Source organism: Chlorocebus sabaeus, chromosome 23, assembly GCF_047675955.1.
Source record: "Chlorocebus sabaeus isolate Y175 chromosome 23, mChlSab1.0.hap1, whole genome shotgun sequence".
Classification (NCBI taxonomy): Eukaryota; Metazoa; Chordata; class Mammalia; order Primates; family Cercopithecidae; genus Chlorocebus; species Chlorocebus sabaeus.
Genome location: NC_132926.1, coordinates 2,068,729 through 2,075,052, shown reverse-complemented (window position 1 = coordinate 2,075,052; position 6,324 = coordinate 2,068,729). Strand labels below are relative to the sequence as shown.

The 6,324-nt window shown below is 49.3% G+C and overlaps 1 pseudogene; it reads right to left on the bottom strand.

Annotated features, from left to right (window-relative positions):
• Positions 1-3,450: 3,450 nt before the first annotated feature.
• Positions 3,451-5,068, bottom strand: LOC103245117 (histone PARylation factor 1-like; annotated as a pseudogene).
• Between the last annotated feature and the right edge of the window lie 1,256 nt (positions 5,069-6,324).

The following is a 6,324-nucleotide window of genomic DNA, read 5'->3' as shown; positions in this document are numbered from 1 at the left end:
AAACAAAAAATTAGCCAGGTGTGGTGGTGGGCACCTGTAATCCCAGCTACTCAGGAGACTACAGGCAGGAGAATCGCTTGAATCCAGGAGGCGGAGGTTGCAGTGAGCCGAGATCGTGTTATTGCACTCCAGTGTGGGCAACAAGAGCGAAACTCCATCTCAAACAAACAAAAAAAAAGAGATTCCACCTGTAGAAGGTGAAGGCCTGTGGGGATGTCAAGAGATCACGTGCCAGCGTGAGGAACAGAGTGACAGATGCCTTAAGGGGCCACTCAGTGCTCATCCTTTCTCCCACGCCTGACATCACAGTACAGGCTGTAGAGGCTGTAGGAGGTAAAAATTCAGTTTGCCTGTATGGGCATCCACCCGTTCATCCACCCACTCGTTCATTCAGCACAGTTTTATGGAGCAGCCATTCTAGGTATTTGGAATACATTAGCAAACAATTGAAGATCCTCCCCACCCGCCCCCCCCCCCACGGCACTTTCCAGCCTCGAGAGGTTCTGGGCAACGCACGGGCTGGGAGGTCAGCTGTGCCGTATTTCTGCTTCTTCCTGCCACATGGGGTCCTGAGGACAGAAGCCAAGCACTAAAGGCAGTGGAGATGGACAAGGGAGCCCGGGCCCCTGAGGACTTTCCCAGGGCTGAGCCAGCCTGGAGCATTCTTCTGCACTTCTTTGTTTAAACCCCAGGGTGAAAGATTTGCTGTTATTTGCATCTGAATGCAGCCCTAACTGATGGTAGTAGAGACAAAGGGGAGGGAGCACTGAAATACTCCAAGGCTGGGCTCTGGGGTTTTGGCGTCTTGAAATTTCCCATGTCCTCATTTTAAAACACTCCCAAATTAGGCCTATCCTAGAGAAGGGAGCTCCTACTGACACAGGGGCCCCAACTCTGAAAATCTAGAATTTGGGATTTTCAGCTAAGAGTGAAGAGGGCAGTTGGGGAGGGCCCTTAAGCAATCCCATGGCCCCGCAAGCTAAGGGTGGCATGCACTGATCAGCGCCATGGTGGGTGCAAGTATGTGAAGCCCAGCTCAAGCGGGAGGAGAACTTAATGGGTCTGACCTAAGGCACAAGTGCTCAAAAGATATCATCAGTGTTGGGCTTCCTCTGTCCCTGTCTCAACCTTGCTCTCCCCTGGGTTGCCTTCATTTGGGTTGCCTCAGGTGGCTCTCCCTGTATGGGCACAAGATGATCCCCGGCACTTCCCAGCACATTCAGGAGGAACATTCTGTCCTCTCAGAATCCCAGCGGGGCACAGCAAGACAGAAATGCTTTCTCTTTTTTTTTTTTTTTTTTTTTGAGATGGAGTCTCGCTCTGTCACCCAGGCTGGAGTGCAGTGGCACGATCTCGGCTCACTGCAAGCTCCGCCTCCTGGGTTCACATCATTCTCCTGCCTCAGCCTCCCGAGTAGCTGGGACTACAGGCGCCACCACCACGCCCGGCAAATTTTTCTGTATTTTTAGTAGAGACGGAGTTTCACCATGTTAGCCAGGATGGTCTCGATCTCCTGACCTCGTGATCCACCCGCCTCTGCCTCCCAAAGTGCTGGGATTACAGGCGTGAGCCACCGCGCCCGGTCGCTTTCTCTTTTTTAAAGGACTTTCCATTCCGTATTCTGAGCCTCAGTGGCTTATCTCACGTCGTGAGTCCCACTAAACCAGCCACTGGGAGCAGCTGAATAAAATGCTCCGATGGACCAGGCCTTGTGTTTCTTCCTAGAGGCCAAGGGGAAGGACCCCTTGATCCAGCCCCATGGACTGAGAATGGAGAGTGTGGTATAATAAAAAATAAATATTGGTCTTGGGCCCTGCTTCTTGGCATATAACTCCCGAAACCCTTGGAATCTCTGACAATGGTGATAACCTCTGATCATGATTTTAGATATCCTCAGGATGAGGGCTGGTTGCCAGAGGAACCAGCCATGTATTTAAAGGGTTGAGACTTTCAACCCCATCGCCCAATCTCCAGGGAGGAGTGCAGAGCAGGAGACTGATTCAGTCACCCCTGGCTGAGGCTCAGGTAATGAAGCCTCCAAGCTTCTGGGTTGGTGAACACACAGATGCTGGGAGGGGATGCACCTAGAGAGGGTATAGGGGCTCCAGGCCCCTTTCCTCATCCCTCACCCGGTGCATCTCCTCTGTTTGGCAGTTCCTGAGTTGTATCCTTTATTACGGCAGGAGTAAGGAAAGTGCCCTCCTGAGTCCTGTGAGTCATTCTAGCAAATTACAGAACCTGAACTGGGGCAGGTTGTGGGAAGCTCTAACTTTGTAGCCAAGTCGGACCAAAGTGTGGGTAGCTCGGCACCGGAAGACAGGACAGTATTAGGGGACTAAACCCTACAGAGTGTCCAGCCAACTCCGGGTAGTTAGTGTTGGAATCGGATTGAATCGTAGGACACCCAGTTGATGCCAGAATTGGTTGGTGTCTGGAGGGTTTCCCAAGGAAAACTGGGATGTGCTTACAGGTATAAGGGACATAGATCTGGGTAGTGACAGTAACAGGCACACTTGTTCCCCTGTGACAGAGGTGGCTTGCCCTGCCCCTGGGCTGAGTCAGGAGTCTCTCCAGCATCACCTGGGGCACACCAGGAGCATCCCAGGCTGGGAAGAGAGATACCCATTGGGGGCCATTGGGATGCCTTGGGCTGCAATTAACAGAAACCCTCACTGACATGGGCTTCCTTGAGAAGGGGATCCAGGGGAAGAAAGGGTTTTGGGCCGGCTGCTTCATCCCCAGGGCCATCTTCTCTCACAGCTGCAAAATAAATGCCAGCCCCAGCTGGAGCACGGCACTTTCTCATTCCTGGATGGGGAGAGAGAAAGCATTCCCTCAATGGCAGAAAAAAAATTCTCATCTTTAGCCATTTTTTTTCTTTTCTTTGGCAGAGACGGGGACTCTGTTGCCCAGGCTACATTTTTTTTTTTTTGTTTTGTTTTTTTTGAGATGGAGTCTCGCTCTGTTGCTCAGGCTGGAGTGCGGTAGCGTGATCTCAGCTCAATGCAAGCTCCGCCTCCCGGGTTCACGCCATTCTCCTGCCTCAGCCTTCTGAGTAGATGGGACTACAGGCGCCCGCCACCATGCCCGGCTAATTTTTTGTATTTTTAGTAGAGACGGGGTTTCACCGTGTTAGCCAGGATGGTCTCAATCTTCTGGCCTCGTGATCTGCCCTCCCAAAGTGCTGGGATTACAGGCGTGAGCCACCGCGCCTGGCCCAGGCTGCTCTTAAATCCTAGGCTCAAGTGATACTCCTGCCTCAGCCTCCCAAAGTGCTGGGATTACAGGCAAGAGCCACCACACATGGCCTTCAGCCGATTTTGATACCTGCCCAACCACTCTGGACGAATAGAGTCAACAAGGCGATGCCAGGGCTGATTGCTTTAAGCCCGAGCCCCTGACTGGAACAGGAGATACGATGACATCATAGACTGGCTGATGTGCTTACACTAACTTCACGAAAGGAGCAGACTGTGTGAAGGCGGTGGGTTCTGGGTGCGTGCTCTCTGTGTAGAGCTGCATTGCCTGGTACCGTCCTGACCCATGGGGAAGGAGATGACCTTCTCTATTTTCTCCTCCTTTGCCTTTGCTCTTTTTTTTTTCTTTACCTTATAAATGTTTTTATTAAATGTTTATTTTTTGTATTCCTTAAAAACAAAACAAAAATCACAAGTTTAACACTAATCCTTTGAAATACTGCACATCAAAGAAAGCCACCTCACTCATGCAGCAAGTTGCTCTGTGTTCTCTTTACTTCTGTTTGCGAGATGATCCTCAGCAATTTCTGCAGATTCCTCTTCAACAGATTATATGCAAGAGGTAAATGCTGGCCAGCAACTTTATGAAAATAATGTGAGCCACAGCAAAAGAGCTCCATTCCCAACTCAAGCCCCGAGCCGTAATCACGTTCATCATTAGCAAACTGCACAAAAGTCATCATTTCCTGAATGGGAACAAAAGCTTTGAGTCTCTCCTCCTCCCTTGCAGCCTCAACTATTGTCTTGCAAATTCTCTTGACGTCAGCATGTGTTTCAGGGAGCTCTGTGTACCCAACATGATTTTTATCCACTGGAACAGCCAAGCCTGCACCACGAATGACCTTCGTCACAACTTTCTCATCTCTCTGTTTCATCTTTGTGGTTCTCTGTTCCAGTGAGTACCCCACTTCTCTGGCTGCTTCTCTGAGTTTTTCATCTATGTTTTTCGAGAGATTAGTTTTCTTTTCTTTCTTTTTCTTTCTTTTTTTTTTTGAGGCAAAGTTTTGCTGTTGTTACCCAGGCTGGAGTGCAATGGTACGATCTCGGCTCACCGCAACCTCCGCCTCCTGGGTTCAAGCAATTCTCCTGCCTCAGCCTCCTGAGTAGCTGGGATTACAGGCATGTGCCACCATGCCCGACTAATTTTGTATTTTTAGTAGAGATGGGGTTTCTCCATGTTGGTCAGGCTGGTCTCGAACTCCCTACCTCAGGTGATCTGCTTGCCTCAGCCTCCCAAAGTGCTGGGATTACAGGCGTGAGACACCGCGCCCGGCCCAGTGTTCTTTTTATCCATTACTTCTTTAAGTTTTTTCATCAAAAATAATTCGACTGCAGCAAATACATTATCTCCATTTGGAACAATTGTACACTTTTTCTTTGCTTCATTTATACCAACATATGCAGGAAGTTCATCAGTAGAATCCCTGAAATACCCCATGTGGTACTGAGTTTTATTATCTCCAATAGTAATGGTCTGGAACTCAGGAGGATCACAGTAAAACCTCCAATGAAGGTTAACATTCGGGCCTGTTGAATTTTCCTTCGTTTTTTGTTTTCCAGCAAGGACATCAGAAGGACCAACTAACTGAAGCCCGAGGCTTTGCAGAAAGTGACCAGCGGGCTTTTCAGGATCCAGTTCTTCACAGAACTTCCAGAAGCCATCGACATCTTCAGGTGAAGAGAGCTTATAATCATTTTCTACTTCTTTTTGAAGATCACATCGTCTTCACAGAATTTACTTTTCTTCACATCGACTGTTTTTTCACAGGCCCCTCCCCGCCGGACCCGTGCCTCCTGCCACCGCCGACCATTCTGCAGCTGCAGCGCCTTTTTCTGTTTTTGTTTTTGACGGGGTCTGGCTCTGCTGCCCAGGCTGGAGTGCAGTGGCAGAAACGTAACTCACTGCAGCCTCAGACTCTCAGGCTCAAGCCAACCTCCTGACCCAGTGACCCAGCCTTCTGAGTAGCTAAGGCTACAGCCACGCACCACCGTGCCTGGTGAATTTTCTGTTGTTGTTGAGACAGGGTCTTGCCATGCTGCCCAGGCTGGCCTGGAACTCCTGGCCTCAAGTGATCCTCCCACCTCAGCCTCCCAAAGCGCTCAGGTTACAAGTGTGAGCCGCTGTGCCTGGCCTTCTCTTCCTTTTCTCTCCCATTTCACCCTCTTCCTCCCCTACCACTCTGTTCTTCCATCACCTGTTTACTTTTGCCCTCCCCTGTTTTCTCACTCCACCCCACACAAGTTTCACCAGCTAATTTTAAATAGAGATAAACCTTAGCATTGGCTATACAGGTTGGACAGATGGCTATACCTCTTTAAACCTCAAGTTTTTAATCCTTAAGATGGGAGAATTGGCCAGGTGCGGTGGCTCACGCCTGTCATCCCAGCACTTTGGGAGGCTGAGGTGGTGGGCGGATCACCCAATGTCAGGAGTTTGAGACCAGCCTGGCCAACATGGTGAAACTCTGTCTCTACTAAAAATGCAAAAAAATAATTACCCAGATGTGGTGGCATTCAACTGTAATTCCAGCTACTTGGGAGGCTGAGGCAGCAGAATCCTTTGAACCCGAGAGACAGAGCTTGCAGTGAGCCGAGATGGCACCACTGCACTCCACCCTGAGCAACAGAGCGAGACTCCATCTCAAAAAAAAAAAAAAAAAAAAATTTTAAATAAATAAATAAAATGGGAGAATTAATATTAGTCTTGCATGGTAATTAGGGAGGTTAAATATTATATTTTGGATTCTGAAACTGGCCAAGATGAAGTAAGAGACCACTACAGTTCATCCATGCCACCGACTGGGGACAAAATCAACAAATCACTAGCTAAGGACTCTGCAGTGTTAACAGGAGCAGGCAGACTGGAGAGAAGAGCTGAAACTTGAAGGATGACCCATTCAAGGGCAAGTTTCCCAGTTTCTTTTTCTTTCTTGTCTCCAGGTTTTGAACTGAGGTCAGCCCCAGTACAGAACTGTGCAGCATGTACGGGCAGAAAAGGCACCAAGAGAACCATCTGCGAGTGGAAAAAACACAAACCGTGTTTCCTCTGCTCCCACGCCACAGTAAG